Source organism: Mobula birostris, chromosome 5 (genome assembly GCF_030028105.1).
Source record: "Mobula birostris isolate sMobBir1 chromosome 5, sMobBir1.hap1, whole genome shotgun sequence".
NCBI classification, from domain to species: Eukaryota; Metazoa; Chordata; class Chondrichthyes; order Myliobatiformes; family Myliobatidae; genus Mobula; species Mobula birostris.
This window is the reverse complement of record NC_092374.1, coordinates 34327115-34344596: the sequence shown is the minus strand read 5'-3', so window position 1 is coordinate 34344596 and position 17482 is coordinate 34327115. Positions and strand designations below refer to the sequence as shown.

The 17482-nt window shown below is 39.6% G+C and overlaps 1 protein-coding gene across 4 annotated transcripts in view; it reads right to left on the bottom strand.

The window, feature by feature from the left end:
• Nucleotides 1–17482, bottom strand: part of ap3b1a (adaptor related protein complex 3 subunit beta 1a) — a 242475-nt gene that overhangs the window by 85708 nt on the left and 139285 nt on the right. The gene's annotated exons all lie outside the window — the stretch shown is intronic.

The window sequence follows — 17482 nt, the reverse complement described above, 5'->3', positions numbered from 1 at the left end:
ATGTTTTCTTGTCATTTATTCTTTGGGGGTTTTCTTCTGTTTCGTGGATGTCAGCAGAGAGTAAGAATTTCAGGTTGTACATTGTATACATTTTCTGATATTAAATGGAACCACTGAACCATTAAGCCTAAGGTGAGACCAATACAGATAGTGGGCAGAAAAGAATGGAAAATGGGAGATAGCATGCATGCCTTAGGAAAGAGACAAAGGACAATTGTTTAAATTTCTCATTATTTGATGGAGAAAATGGCAAATTAGTAGTGGAAGGCTCAGCTAAGGAAGTCCAGCGTCAATGTACTGTAGTGAATGGACATCTATGTACATACAGCCAGCTTTTTATGGAAGGGATAAGGATGGACCCTGGTATGCAGAAGTGCTAATTCAAGAATGGAAAGAAATTAAGTTGCAATTTTGTTCTCTGGCTATAAAATGGTAAATGAGAAAATTAGAAGCAAAACATTGTAAATCAGTAAGTAACAGCAAAATGCTGGAAATGTACTGTTACTTAGGTAGCATATGAACAGAGAGCATAGATAATGCAGGAAACGGGGAAGGTAATGCATGTAAGGCCGATTGAATTCGACCTTCATGGGCTGAATGCAAATGTAAAGGCCAAACCCATGAAAAAAATTGAAGCAGAAGGATGAAAATTTAAAATTTGTCTATGTAATTCCATGAAGACATGTAACAGAAATGGGCAAGGATTTCAAACAAGATGCACATGATGTAATGCAAAGTAGAGGTCATAGTAACAAAATGTGGGATCAACCATTCTGGGAAGAGGTAAGAAGCATCTTTGTCCAGAAAAAAGAAAATCTGGAAATTCATGTGATTCACATGGAGGTCAGACAATAAAACAACACCCACTATGAAGTATAGCAATACCCACTATGGTGTGGTGTACCCTGCAGCAGAGTACAGCTCTCAAGTGTGGTTAAATTCTTTATACTTTATTGTCGCCAAACAATTGATACTAGAACGTACAATCATCACAGCAATATTTGAGTCTGCACTTCCCGCTCCCTGGATTACAAATATTAAAAATAGTAAAAATGAGTAAATATTAAAAATTTAAATTATAAATCATAAATAGAAAATAGAAAAATGGAAAGTAAGGTAGTGCAAAAAAAACCAAGAGGTAGCACTGGATATTTGGAGGGTACGGCCCAGATCCGGGTCAGGATCCGTTCAGCAGTCTGATCGCAGTTGGAAAGAAGCTGTTCCCAAATCTGGCCGTATGAGTCTTCAAGCTCCTGAGTCTTCTCCCGGAGGAAGAGGGATGAAAAGTGCGTTGGCTGGGTGGGTCGTGTCCTTGATTATCCTGGCAGCACTGCTCCAACAGCGTGCGGTGTAAAGTGAGTCCAAGGACGGAAGATTGGTTTGTGTGATGTGCTGCACCGTGTTCACGATCTTCTGCAGCTTCTTTCGGTTTTGGACAGGACAACTTCCATACCAGGTTGTGATGCACCCTAGAAGAATGCTTTCTACGGTGCATCTATAAAAATTAGTGAGGGTTTTAGGGGACAGGCCAAATTTCTTTAGTTTTCTCAGGAAGTAAAGGCGCTGGTGGGCCTTCTTGGCAGTGAACTCTGCTTGGTTGGACCAAGTCAGGTCATTTGTGATATTGACCGAGGAACTTAAAGCTTTTGACCTGTTCCACTTGCGCACCACCCATGTAAATTGGGTCGTGCGGTCCGCTACTCCTTCTGAAGTCAACAACCAATTCCTTCGTCTTGCTGACGTTGAGGGATAGGTTATTGTCTTCGCACCATGCCACCAGGTTCTTAATTTCCTCTCTGTACTCAAACTCATCATTACCCAAGATACGGCCTACAATTGTTGTGTCATCAGCAAACTTATATATTGAGTTTGATGGAAACTTGGTTACACAATCATGGGTGTACAGTGAGTACCGCTGAGTACACAGCCTTGTGGGGCACCGGTGCTCAGAGTGATTGTAGAGGAGAGCTTGTCCCTTATTTTTACAGCCTGGGTCCTGTCTGTGAGGACAGATTAGCTGTTGCCCAGCTGAGATCCTGTATGAGACTTCTTACAGACCAGTTCAATTTACTTCCTTAAATCTTCACATGCATCTTTTTCTTGCGCCAATCAACAGAAATACTTTGACTACCTACATTTGGTTTAAAAAAAAACTAGGAAAGATTGCCTATTAGAACAGAGGGTAAAATTGTAACTGCAAAGTAGCCTTCATTTACAGAAGAAATTTAGCACTTGCTGGTAATCCAAAGTAACACAAACAAAATGGTAGAGGAAAGCAGCAGGTCAGGCAGCATCTACGGAAATGAACAAACAGTTGACGTTTTGAGCTGATACCCTTCTTCAGGGCTGGAAATGAAGAGCGAAGACGTCAGAATAAAAAGGTGTGGGGAGGGGACGGAGGATAGTAGAAGTTAACACGCACAAAATGCTGGAGGAACTCAGCAGGCCAGGCAGCATTGATGGAAAACAGTACAGTCAGCGGGAGGGATGCTTCAATTACTTATCCAATTTCCTTTTGGAGAAAAAGGGCTGTTGGGGAGGGTTTAAACTGAGCTGGCAGGGGTATAGGAACCAGAGTGATAGGGCTGAGGATGAGGCAGTTGATATGGCAAATTTGCAGTCATGAGTTGAAGTGTAACATGGGGGCAACATTGAAAAGGGTGATGAATACAGGACTGAAAGTGTTATATTTGAATGCACACAGTATATGGAATAAAGTAGACGATCCTGTAGCACAGATGGAGATTGGCAGGTATGATGTTGTGAGCATCACTGAGTCACGGCTGAAAGAAGATCATAGTTGTGAGCTTAACATCCAAGGATATACATTGCATCTAAAGGACAGGCAGATAGGCAGAAGGAGTGGGGTAGCTCTGTTGGTAAAAAAATGAAATCAAATCCTAACAAAGAAGTAACATAGGATCAAAAGATGTAGAATCCTTGTGGGTAGAGTGAAGAAACCGCAAGGATAAAAAGACCCCGATGTACTGTAGCCAAGATGTGGTCTACAAATTACAATGGGAAACAGAAAAGCATGTAAAAAAGGCGATGTTATGACAGTCATGGGGGATTTCAATATACAGGTAGATTGGGAAAATCAGGATCTCAGGAGAGGGTATATGCAGAATGCCTTTGAGATGGCATTTTAGAGCAGCTTGTGATTGAGCCCACTAGGGGAAGGACAATTCTGAATTGAGTGTTGTGTAATGAATAATTCACTAGAAAGCTTAAGGTAAAGGAACCCTTAGGAGACAGTGATCATAATATGATAGAATTCATCCTCCAGTTCGAGAGGGAGAAGCTCAAGTCAGATGTATTAGTTTTATAGTGGAGTAAAGGGAATTGTAAAGGCACAAGAGAGGAGCTGACCAAAGCGGACTAAAAGGGGACACCATTAGAGATGATGGCAGAAAGCAATGGCTGGAGTTTCAAGGAGCAATTCAGAAGGTGCAGGACACTAACAGGCATAATGGCAAAACAGCAATAGCTGGAGTTTCTGGGGGCAATTTAGGAGGCACAGGATAGATACATCCCAAAGATGAAGAAGTTTTCTCATGGGAGCATGAGGCTACTTTGGCTGACAAGAGAAGTCGAAGATGGCATAAAAGCATAAGGGAGGGCATATAATATAGCAAAAATTAGTGGGAAGTTAGGCTTGGGAAGATTTTAAAAAGTAACAGAAAATAACTTTAACCAATCCATAAAAGAACAAAGATGAAATATAAAGGTAAACTAGCCAATAATGAAAGAAGTTACCAAAGTTTTTAAAAAAAAATGTATGAAAAGTAAAAGAGAGATGAGGGTGGATAATGGACTGCTGGAAAATGACACTGGTGTAATGGGGGACAAAGAAATGGCAGATGAACTTAATAAGTATTTTGTGTCAGTCTTCATTGTGGAAGGCACTAGCAATATGCCAGAAATTTGAGTGTGTCAGGGGCCAGAACTGAGTGTAGTTGTTATTACTAAGGAAAAGATGCTTGGGAAGCTGAAAGCTCTGAAGGAAGATACTGTAAGTCACCCAGACTAGACGAACTACAACCCAAGGTTCTGAAAGAGGTAGCTGAAGAGGTTGTGGAGGCATTAGTAATGATCTTTCAAGAACCACTAGATTCTGGAATAGTTTCGGAGGACTAGAACATTGCAATTGTCACTCCATTCCTCAAGAAGGGAGAGAGGCAGAAAAAAGGAAATTATAGACCAGTTAGCTTGACTTCAGTGGTGGGAAGATGTTGGAGCCCATTACTCAGGATGAGGTTTTGGGATACTTGGAGGCAAATGATAAAATAGGCCAAAGTCAGCATCTTTTACTTAAGGGAATATCATGCCAGACAAATCTGTTGGAATTTTTTGAGGAAATAACAAGCAGAAAAGACAAATGAGAGTCGGCTGATGTTGTTTACTTGGATTTTCATAAGGTCTTTGACAAGGTACACATGAAGCTGCTTAACAAAATAAGAGTCCATGGTATTACATGAAAGATAATAGCATGGATAGAAGACTGGTTGACTGGTAGGAGTGTGGGAATAAAGGGGCATTTTCCGGTTAGTTGCCAGTGACTAGTGGTGCTCTGCAAGGTTAGTGTTAGGACTGCTTCTCTTCACATTATATTTCAAGGATTTTGAGGATGGAATTGATGGCTTAGTAGCGAAGTTTGCAGATGATACAAAGATAGGTGGAGGTCAGGTAGCTTGAGGAAGCAAGGAGTCTGCAGAAAGACTTAAGATAGATTGGGAGAAAGGGTAAAGATCTGCCAAATGGAATATAATGTAGGGAAGTGTACGGTCATGCACTTCTGTAGAAGAGGTAGACTATTTTTTAAATGGGGAGAAAATTCAAGATTCTGAGGTGCAAAGGGACTTGGGAGGTTAGCAGTTTGAGTTGGTGGTAAGGAAGACAAATGTAATGTTAATATTCATTTCAAGAGAACTGGTATATAAAAGCAAGGATGCAATGCTGAGGATTTATAAGCCATTGGTCAGACTGCAGTTGGGAGAACTATGAGCAGTTTTGTGCCTCTTATCTAAGGAAGAATGTGCTGGCACTGTAGAAGGTCCAGAGGAGGTTAACGAGAATTATTCTGGGAATAAAAAGGTTAATGTATGAGGAGCATCTGATGGTTCTAGGCCTGTAATTGCTGGGGGGGGGGGGGGGGGGGGATCTCAATGAAACCTTTCGAATATTGAAAGGCCTAGACAGAGTGGATGTTTTCTATACAGGTGTCCCCCGCTTTTCGAACATTCGCTTTATGAAACCTCACTGTTACAAAAGACCTACATTAGTACCCTGTTTTTGCTTTCAGAAGGTGTTTTCACTGTTACGAAAAAAAAAACGTGCGATAAAAGGCAGCACACGCTCCGAGCAGCTGCTCTCCCCCGGATTCGAAACAGCATTCTCGCCGGCATTGCTTAAACATGAGCCTGTGAGCAGCCATTTACAAGATGAGCCCTAACGTATCGGAAAAGCCTGAAAGAGCTTGTAAGGGTGTTACAGTTAGCATAAAACTAGACATAATTAAGCGTTTTGATCGTGGTGAATGAAGTAAGGACAATGTGAGTTTGGCTTCTGGAAGCTGACGAACATGATGTTAAAGAGGTTTTGGCATCCCATCACCAAGAACTGACAGATGAAGAGCTGATGCAATTGGAAGAAAAAAGGATAACGATCGAAACCGAATGAGTAATGATAAAGTACCACTTTAATTTTGAAAGGGTACGTCGGTTTAGGAGATATTTGCAGGATGGTTTGAGTCCTTACAAAGAACTGTGTGATAGAAAAATGTACGAGGCTCAGCAGTCAAGCAAGCCTTCCACATCAGTCACAGCAGACAATGAACCTCGACCTTCAACATCGAGGTGGGCAGAGATAGAAGAAGATGAGCTGCCTGCTCTAATGGAAACAGACGACACCCCAGTGTCCCACCACCCCAACCCCCAGACCACGGACAGATACTGATTCGCGGAGAATGCAACAGTAGCCGGGAGGCACACAGCACATCTTTAAGAAAAAAGCCGAAATAAACATGCTAATTAATTACGTGCTGCCGACACGTAATTGTTGGCCCAGATCAGGGACGACGCAATCGGAAATTAATTAATTAGCTTGTTTATTTCGGCTTTTTTCTTAAAGATGTGCTGTGTATCTCCCGGCTACCGCTGCATTCCTGCATGCTTCGCGGCAATGTATCACTCGGCGGCCTGGAGGGTAGGTTCTTGCTTTGTCAGGGCGTATAGGGACAAGGCTGGCGAATGGGGTTGAGAAGGATAATAAGTAAGCCCTGATGGAATGATGGAGAAGACTCAATGGGCAGAATGGCCTAATTCTGCTCCCATGTCTTATGGTCTGAAAGAAAAATCAAGGATATTATGAAAGGGTAGGGTAGAACAAAATTACTTGTTAGGCCAAATGGACTCCTGTACAGAATCATTACATGATCCTATAACCATGAAGATTAAGAGCTACATTTCTGTTTGTACAGCCTTTACACCATGCACCAATCATATCAAAAATGAAACAATGTCACTGTGAAATGAGTGACAGGTAGATACAACAGACTGATCCTTAAGGTGGTGTCCACTCAGGCCCTTCAGCCAAGGCAACATCGGAACTTCTCAAAAAGTGGCAGAATAAACAACAGGAAGGCTTTTTAATTAGACCTATGTGATAGGGAGAAATCAAGGTTGCAAACTGTCACAGTACTCAAGCTGATCCAGACTGTACGAATTTTACTACTTAGGAAAAAGTGATAAGTAATCCAGAGCTTGCCACAAACTGAGAAAGTTTTAAATCTCAACCTTCTTTAAAAAAAACCACACCAATTGTTTCAAAGTGATAAATGTTCACAAGGGGAAGAACTTTTAGTTAGATAGAAAAATAGTTAAATACATTGTGCAATACTTGACAGGAAATCATACCTGCAAACATCTGAAAACTATTAGACACCTGATTTAGGATTGTTCAAATCTCTGCATTTCAATGCAAGTACAGTTGGAAAGTAGCAATGTGGCATACAAACAATTAAATCTTTCAGACAACAAGTTAAACTATGCTTCAAGCATCACTAGAATTCAAACATATGGCATCTGTTGGGTAATAGGACATGATTGGCTGATTTGAGCATTTTTGTTTTTTTTGTTCAATGTAAACCTCATTACCTTATGGTGTACAATTCCACTGATTTTAATAAATTCTAATTTGATTCACTTGAGAATTGGTCAGAACAAGATTAAAATCAGAATTCAGCAAATTAGCTAGGCATTTTTATACTCAACGTGTTTAATGGTTATTACTAGTTTCCAAGCTTTGACTTGGTTAACCCTGGCTCTACCATTTGGTTAACTTAGGCTCATCAGGATCCTCATCCTTTTCCTAGATAGTGTATAAAAATCCCTTTATCATTTTTATACGGCTGGTGTGTCACAACCAATATGACAACTCCATATCTTTGTTTTCAATTGAAAACAAATTTCTGCTGTAAGTACATTTCAAAGACAAAACTACAAAATTGCAGAAAACAATCAAAAAGCTGTAATGCACAACAGAATTCCTGGCTTTTATCCCAAGTGGGGCTGAATACACAGATCAGGAAGGATTGCTTCAAGGTTACGTACTCTGGCAGTAGCAGGAGCGTAAGTTCAGGTTTGGGCACCGGGTTATCACAGACAGATAACGGCCCAGTATTTCTCATTAATCACAGGCCATATATGTCAGTTGTTCATCTACCACTCATCTCACAAAACTTGTGTAAATTCTCCAGAGGCAACTTCCCAATGGAAGCATGTGGCCTTCCTAACATATATCCCATCAAACCAATCAGCACTCACAAAGCCGAAAAAAGCTGACAGCTAGCTCACGACAGGGGTGACAATGTTTTCAGGGAGATGGACAAACTGACCTGGACGTAATACATTCTGGAACAGACTCAAGAGGATGAGAAGTCCTTTATCCACTTTCCTTGATCTGCTAAGTCATATGCAGTGAGGGAGGAGTTCTAGATGTGTGATTTACTAACTACATTGCATGGATGAACTTATAACAATTATTTTCATTTAATGGAACTTAAATCTGCTCTACTCACAAAAAATCGATGCACAGTTTAACAAAACATAAGTCTGAAATACCAAGAGAGTGACACCTTCAAACAGTGGGATATTAAATACTTCACATTTGTATTTTCCCAATGCATTTGTCTAAAGTGTCAGATGTAACTCTTTCCAAGCGTTTTGATGATAAAAAATCTATTAAAGAAGAAAAAAGCATGACATTCCAGTCACCATCTATCCAGATTTTCCTGTGACAGGCAGACAAGTAACTGTCATTGAAAAGGCTTAATAACAGAAACAAATAATGAAGTTAAAACCATATCTGATCAAATATTCCTGAATCAGAGATTCATCTTAGTAATAGAGATGGAACCTAGATAAAGGCATTTGTGGCACAAAGCAGGAAACTGAGGATTTCTCTAGCTCAATACATAATTCATAGCCTTTTGCTTGCAAACTGCGTAAAATGAAAATTTCACACCACAGCATGAGCAATGGAGCTGCTGAGAAGGCAAATGAAATCGTATTTTACTGTGCAAATTTTATTTCTTACTCTGCCCACATTTATACACAATCATTGACAAACCAAATGCATTGACAGGTCTCCCACTGATACCACTTTGTTCACACTTATAAACAGATCGGGCAGAAAGATATAGACAATTTGTTTCTTTTTATTTAAAAATATGGATCAGAGTTTTTTTCCAGCACTCAGTACCTACATAGATTCATTCATGAATAGCTTGTGCTATTTTCTTTGTATCATCATACAGTTTTCATTGCTACTGTGTCTACCGAAATTATGGATTTGATTAGTTTTTGTTTTAAAATTCGTTTTTTTATACAGTACACCAAATTTGAAACAGGCCATCAATACTTTTAGTTTTAAACTTTCAATATGATTTACAGATTATTTTAATAATTAGCATAAACAATACTCAATCCTCTTAATTCTTTACTTTAATTGAATTTGAAACTCATCAATCGTATTACACAAAAAAATTAACTTTCCCTAACTGGTTCTGATATTTTCTTGTTATTCTATTATTCAAATTTCATTAAATCATCTTTCCTTTCTGAGATTTCAACACTTAAACTTATAACATTGGCACAAAAATATACACAAAAAAAGCAGGAGCAGAAACAGGCCACTTCGCCCCTCGTCTGTCCTGCCATTCAGTATGATAATGATTTATCAGCCCCAGGCCTCAATACTTCTGTGTCCACTACACTGATAATTCAGCACCTTTATGACTTTGGTGCTGCTGGACTGGCAGATTTTCCAGACAATTCGATACTAATGCCATTAATATGCCAACACTCTTTAAAATCATCCATTTTGAAGTATAACAAATTCTCCAGTTCACCAGGTGCATTTAAAGGGGGCGCAGAAAGAGGGAGTACCAACAAGTTTAAAGTGAGTGTGGGAATGAGGTACCAGAGTATTTGAAGGGAGCATGGGAGCCGTGTCCTTTTGAATCAAATGCTGACCATTCTGAAAGTGGGATAGAGGATTTTTGCAGTTTTAATGTGGCCATTAATTCCTTGAATGTGTCTACTTCCTCTTCAAATATCTCTTGTGATCTAGCCTCCATAACCTTCTGCAATAGAGAATTCAAGAGATCTGGCATCCTTTATGACTCGAAAGAACTTCACACTTCAGCTTTAAATGAATGTCCGCTTATTACATTCTCTCACTTGAGACTTTCATGCTAGAGTATAGAAATCAACATCTATTTCTGTCATCTTCTCTTAGGAACTAATGTACTTCAACATAATCGCCCTTCATTTGTCTAAAACTCCAAAGTATCAAGTTTTACTTCACTGTTTGTGAAAGACTAGCCTTTCATCCCGAAAATTAGCCAAGTGAATTCTGGACTCATGTCAGTGCTAGTGTTTTTTTCCCCCAAATACAATTGGATCAACACTCTAAGCAGTACTCGAGTACAGCTTCAACGTGCAGTATATCTCCGATAGTTTTGAAGTTGAGTTCAATAGCTTATGCATATTGACGTGTATGTGCAGCTGCTATGAAAATGCTACTTGCAGAAGCATCACAGGCACATGGCATCAGATTAGCAGCATTCACAAGAAAAACAAATTATACATATGTTTTACAAGAAAGAACATAATTAGTAAAAAAAAAAAAGTCCATTTTAGTGCAAACTGGTCAAAGTATTGCTAGACCGTAATGATTAGGGGTTTGTCAGTTGGCTCAAGCACTGACTGTTTGAAGGGAAGTAGTTGTTTTGAACTTTTGAACATTAACCCCACAACTGTAAAGGGCAACATGCTTTTTTTTTTAGCTGTTATTAGCTGCTCTCTTCGGCTACACTTCAAGTTAACTTTGTGTTTCATCCACAATTAAACTGAGATTTTTCTGTACTTCACTCATTTGTAGTCTCTTAACACTTGCATAACCATCTGCATTTGATTATCCTACCCAAATGAATAACCTCACACAACTGCAGTGATGATAGGAGATTCCTTAGTCAGAGCAACAGAGATGAGGTTCTGTGGGTGCAAAACGAACATCTAGATGGTAAGTTGCTTTCCTAGCGCCAGGTTCGGGGATGTCTCAGATTGGTCCATGGCATTCTCAAGGACGAGGGTGAACAGCCAAAAGTCTTGGTACATATTGGCACCAATGACATAGGTAGGAAAGGTGAGGAGGTCCTGAAGAGAGATTTTAGGAAGCTAGGTAGAAAGCTTAGAAATAATAGGATGTCCAGTGTAGTAATCTCTGGATTGCTGCCTGTGACACATGCCAGTGAGAGCAAGAACAGGATGATTTGGCAGGTGAAAGCATCGCTGAGGAACTGGTGCAGGAGGTAAGGGTTCAGATTTATGGATCATTGGGATCTCTTCTGGGGAAGGCATGACCTGTGCAAAAAGAATGGGTTACACTTCAACCCAAGGAGGACAAGTATCCTCGTGGCCAGGTTGGCTAGAGCTGTTCAGCTGGATTTAAATTTGGCAGGGGGATGCAAACCATAGTGATAGTTCTGAAGATGAGATAGTTGGTTTACAAACAGAGGCAATATGCAGTGAAACCCCTAGTAAGGAGAGGCTAATGACAGAGCAAAACTGCAGTCAACAGGATGAGGTGCAACGCAAAAGGTGGACAAAATTGAAAAGGGTGAATACAAGACTGAAAGTGTTATATAAAAACCAAAGTGAGGGCCTGTCATCACAAACTTGGATACTCCACACTTTGGCTCCAAAATTAGTGGGAAGTTAGAGGATTGGTAAGCTTTTAAAAACCAGCAGAAGACAACCAAAAAAAGTTGTTAAAGTAAAGATGGAATACGAAAGTAAGCTAGCCAATATTAAAGAAGATACCAAAAGTTTCTTCAGATACACAAAGTATAAAAGAGAGAAAAGAGTGAATATCAGACTGCTGGAAAACAATGCTGGAGAGGTAGCAATGGGAGACAACGAAATGGTAGACAAACTGAATAAGTATTTTGCATCAGTCGTCACTGTGAAAGACACAGGAGTATGGTGCAAGTTCCAGGTGTTGGGGTCATGAAGAGTGTGAAGTTATCCCTAACAGGAGAATAGGATCTTGGGAAACTGAAAGGTCTGAAGGTAGTTAAGTCGCCTGAACCAGATGGTGTACACTCCAGAGTTCTGAAAGGTCCCTGAAGGATTGTGCAGGCATTAATACTGATCTTTCAAGAATCACTAGATTTTGGAATGGTTCTGGAAGACTGTAAAATTGCAAATGTCACTCCACTCTTCAGGAAGGGAAAGAATTAGTTCGACCTCAATGTTTGGGAAGATATTGGAGTTGATTATTGAGGATGAGGTCTCAGGATACTTATAGACACATGATAAAATAGGCTGTATTCAGCAATAGTCAGCATGGTTTCCTCAAGGGAAAATCTTCCCTGTCAAATCTGTTGGAATTCTTTGAAGAAATAACAAGCAAGATTGGTTGATGTTGTGTAGTTGGATTTTCAGAAGGCCTTCGACAAGGTGCCACACATGAGGCTGCTTAAAAAGCTATGAGCTCATGGTATTACAAGAAAGGTTCTAGCATGGATAAAGCAATGGCTGATTGGCAGGAGGTAAAGAGTGGGAATAAAGGGAGCCTTTCCTGTCTGGCTGCTGGTGACTAGTGGTGTTCCACAGTGGTTTGTGTTGGGACTGATTCTTTTAACATTTTATGTCATTGAGTTGGGTGATGGAGTTGATGGTTTTGTTGCAAAGTTGCAGATGACATGAAGATAAGTGAGGAGCAGGTAGTTTTGAGGAAGTAGGGGGGCTACAGAAGGACTTAGATTATGAGAATGGACGCAGAAATGGCAGATGGAATACAGTGTCAGGAGGTGTCTGGCCATGCACTTTTGGAGAAGAAATGAAAAGGGTTGACTATTTTCTAAATGGAGAGAAAATACAAAAAGCTGAGGCACTAAGGGACTAGGGAATCCTCATATAGGATTCTCAAAAGGTTAATTTGCAGGTTGAGTCTGTGGGTGAAGAAGGCAAATGTGATATTAGCATTCATTTTTGAGAGGACAAGAATATAAAAGCAAGGATGTAATGGTGAGGCTTTTTAAAGCACTGGTGAGGCCTCAAGGAGCATTGTGAGCAGTTTGGGGCCCCTTATCTTAGAAAGATGTGCTGAAACTGGAGAGGGTTCAAAGGAGGTTCAAAAAATTATTCCAGAATTAAATGGCTCGTTATATGAAGAGTGTTTGATGGCTCTGGAGCCTGTATTCACTGGAATCCAGAAGAATGAGGGGTGACCTCATTGAAACCTATTGAATGGTGAAAGGCCTTGATGGAGTGGATGTGGAAAGAATATTTCCTATGGTAGGAGAGTCTAAGACAAGAGGACACAGCCTCAGCATAGAGGGACATCCTTTCAGAATGGGGATGAGAAGGAATTTCTTTAAGCAGAGTGGCAAATCTGTGGAAGTTGTTGGCGCAAGCAGCTGTGGAGGCCAAGTCTTTATGTATATTTAAGGCAAAGGATGTTAGATTCTTGATTGGTCTGGGCATGACGGGATATGGGAGAAGAGGGTAGGCAGGACTTAGGGGCTGAGAGGAAAAATGAATCAGCCATGATGAAACGGCGGAGCAGACTCTAAGGGCCAAATGGCCTAATTCTGCTCCTATATCCTATGGTCTTACAATGCTGTGAATCTCTAATTACCAAACTTGCAGAGTCTACATATCTTCATCACAGCATACCCTCTCAATTAGTTTCCTGTCATCACAAACTTGAATACTCTACACTTTGGCTCCTCCTTCAAATCATTAACATATTACGTAAATAACTGAAGCCAAAGACTCATCCTTAAGGAAATCCACCGGTCTTTCTAAGAATTCTAAAAAAAAAGATCAAAGATGATTTGCCTTTTGTAAAGTTATGTTGTGTTGGTTTGACTGTATTCAGTATTTCTATATAGTTTCCAATTTTGTCGCTCTCCCTCCTTGAACATGGGATTACATCATCCTTTTCCAATTGGCTATCACCATCCCAGAACTTAGAGTTTCAAAAAACTTCCATCAATGGCTCAACTATCTATGCAGGCATTTCCATTAAAACCCTTGGACATACACCATTCAATCATGGTCATACATTGGCCTTAGTCACATTAGTTTTTCCAATACTTAATCCTTCATGGGATTTGTGAAAGCGCTCCCTTCTTATTTGAAAATAGTTAATATGGGATATATCTATTGTCTTCCACTATGAAAACTCTTGCAAAGTATTGCTCTATATTATCTACTCCTTCCTAGTTTCCCATTACAAATTCCTCATCTTTACTCCCCAAATGTCGCACTCTCACCTCTACCTTTTGAAGATCCATAAAATCTCCCACTGTTTGTTTTGATATTACTTACTACTTTACACATAATCAGTTTTCTCCCTCTTCATTCACTTTTTAAATCTACTGCTTCTGGTTCCTGAAAAAATTTCTAGGCCTCTGGCCTACCACTAGATTTTGGTATATTGCTTTAATTTTTTCATTTAACATTTTACTGAACTTCCTTGTTAAACATAAATGTTCAATCTTAAACACTGAATCTTTCGTCCTGATCGGGATAAATTTTTGCTGAGTTTTATGAAATAGTTGTCTAAGTAGCTGCTACCGTTCATGCACTGACCTTTCCTTTAGCCTCCTAGAGATAATTCCTCCTTCATAGATTTACAATTGCCCTTAAAGTAGAGGACACCACTTTCCACCCAGGGTGTTCTTTAAATTTTACCATGTTGTGATGACTACTCCTTAAAGTATCCTTAACTACAAGATTTTTATTAATCCTAACCCATTGCACATGATTAAATCTAAAACAGTCTAGCCTTAGGTAAGTTCCGTAACATACTGCTCTAAGAAAGGTTCCCTGATGCACTTCACAAATTGCTCTTCCGTGGTAGCCTTGGCAGATGATAAATCCAATCAAACACAAAATGCTGAAGGAACTCAGCAGGTCAGGCAGCATCTACAGAAAAGAATGAACAGTTGACATTTCGGCTGAGTTCTTTCATCAAGACTTCATCCTGATGAAGGGTCCCTTTCCTAAGGATTCCTCTCCATCGATGCTGCCCGACTTGCTGAGTTCCTCCTTTGGACCTCCCAACATCTGCAGAATCTTTTGTGTTGCTAATAAATCCAATCAGTTGGCAGAACAAGATCACTCATGTTCTGTTTTTACATGCCATTGATATTTCCCGGCTTACACATTTGTCCTACTATGAGGCAACAATTGTTAAAGACTTACAGGCCCAGCAATATCTCCTTGCCATACTATTCCAGACTTCTACCAGATTACACTTCATGATCTACTTCTCTCATTTCATTAATCAGCACAGACACCATCCTGGATTAACAACCCTCTTCCTTTCCCTTTTTGTCTGTTCTTACGGAACAACAAATAACTTGGAATATGGAGTTCCCAATGCTAGTCACCCAGCAACCACATCATTGTAATAGCTATTAAATCAAACTCATTTATTTTGATTTGTGCTGTCAACTCATCTATCTTGTTACAAATGCTGCGTGCATTCAGATAAAGAGCCTTAAGCTTTGACTTTTTACAATTGTTACTCCGATTCCAATTGCTGCTGCACACTTCTGCTTATATTTTCTGCCTTTCCTGTCAGCTTTGATTTTCATTCACCCCTTAACTTCTCTGTGCCACTGCCCTCTCATTTCTTTTTGATTTATTAAACTTCCCATCTCTTGAAAAAACACCTCCACCCCCCAAATTAGTTTAAAGCTGTGTCTATAAATCCGAGTGATGCCATTCATCAGAACACTGGTCCCAGCGTAGTTCAAACGAAGTCCATTCCAGTGCCCCAAAAGGCAGAAACCATTACTCCTACACTAATGTTTGAGCTGCACATTTAACTTTTCTAATCTTATTTACCCTCTACAAATTTGTAAAAAGTAAAATAATTGCACAAGATTAAAAAAAACAAAAGCACTTTTCAATAATGATTAACCTTACAATAATCAAGGTTAAACTTTGCATTCCATCCTTCAAGTTTTGCAGCAGTGAAGCTTGCAGATTGCTCTGCACTGCCATTCAATGCCAAGTACATAATGGATGTGAAAGCCCAAACTGAATCTGAAATATCCAGACTGAGACTTCCTAAACTAGAGGATAGGATATCAGCTTGGCCACAACAACAAATTCAGTCCATGTTTGGTGCATAAGTTATAAACCAAAACTTATTTGCATTGATGATAAAGATATAATGCAAATCTATTTTTAACTACATATGTGTGAGACACGTAGGTCTTGTCTAGAACAAGGACCAACAACAAAACTGAGATGCGGAGGAATTTCATCACTCCGAATGTTAGGAATTTTAGAAATTCTGTCCCTGAGGGCCAAATAATTATACTTAAGGCTGAAAAAAGAAGAACTTTAAACTGTGTGGAGCAGTGATTTATGGGGATTTGGCTGACGAGAGAGCCACATTCACAGATTACTTCTGCCACATTACTGAACAGCATCTTAGGCTCAATAGGTTTACTTCTATTTCTAACGTCATTAGAAAACGCTGGAAACACTCAGCACGTCAGACACCATCTGAGGAAAGAAAACCAAAGCTGATATTTCAGGCCAAAGATCCGTAGTCGGATTCAAACACTAATTTTGCTTCAACTTTTAACAGATGCTCCCTGATCTGCTGAGTGTGCCCAGCCTGAAGAGTTATTGTTAACTGAAAAGATTTCAGAAAATCTTAAGTTTCAAATTTACACTTTAGAAAATTAAAACTTTGCAAACAAAAGTTACAAGTGTCATAAAATTCCATGAGTGGTTCCAAGTATAAGCATGTAGGCAGTATATAAACTAACTAAACTCAATATTTTTCTACAAATTCATGATCTATTTTCACTTCACTAAGCTGTGAAGCATTTTCTGATATGGATAAAAATCCCGTAATGCACTAGAATTTCCATTTCAACGACAAGCAGTTCATTTTCCATATTTCAAGTCAAAATACACTGGACACTTGGCATTGCTCACCACTTGCCGAGCCGGCAAGCTTTCCACTGCTCGCTTACTGGCGAAGCTGGTCCCTGCAGCACCGCTGATAGTAAAGAATCACTGGCTCGTTTCGTCAATTAGTGCAAATCCTGAATAGAGGAAGGGCTGTGGCTTGTGCATTACAAATGCTTAAGGGCTTCCCATGAGGTAAGGGAGATCTGGAAAGAAATGGGGTATTGAGCTCAATTTGAGCAGACCTTGGAGTGCATGGGATGCTATAGGAGAAGGTAAAGTGAAAAACCTGTGTGACATGTTTATAGTAATTATATGTTTTCATCAATTAGTTCTATTTATTACAATGCTTGTGTAACAAGCATATGAAACAAGTTGAATTATTTTGTTACCCTGCATGGCAAAAAGGTATGAAGTAGAAAAAAGTAAAGTTCAACTAAATATGCACTGTGATAGCATTCAAGAATTGAATTTATATAGCATAACAGAGATGAGAGGAATTTCTTTAGTCAAGGTGTGGTAGATCTGTGAAATTCATTGTCACAGACAGCTGTGGAGGCCAAGTCATTGGGTATATTTAAAGCAGAGGTTGATAGGTTCCTGATTAGTCAGGGCATCAAAGGTTATGGACAGAAGGCAGGAGGAATGAGGTTGAGAGAGATGCTGGAATAGGAGAGCAGACTCAATGGGCCGAATGGCCTAATTCTGCTTATATCCTATGGTTTTATTTAAAATTCTGTGAAAGGAAGACTGCATTTCAGGGCTCCCTTGCTGAAGCAGAAATTATTTAGGAGTCGATGGCTATATCTGATTACTAGAATGCCATATTTAAGCCAGAACTGCCCATTCTGAACAGCAAACACAAATTGAAGTAATACTTTCTGCAATATTAACCTCAACTCTGTGTGTTATAACTTAGCTCAGTCTACAATTACATTTATAGTGATAGACTTCAATAAAATTATCTTTTT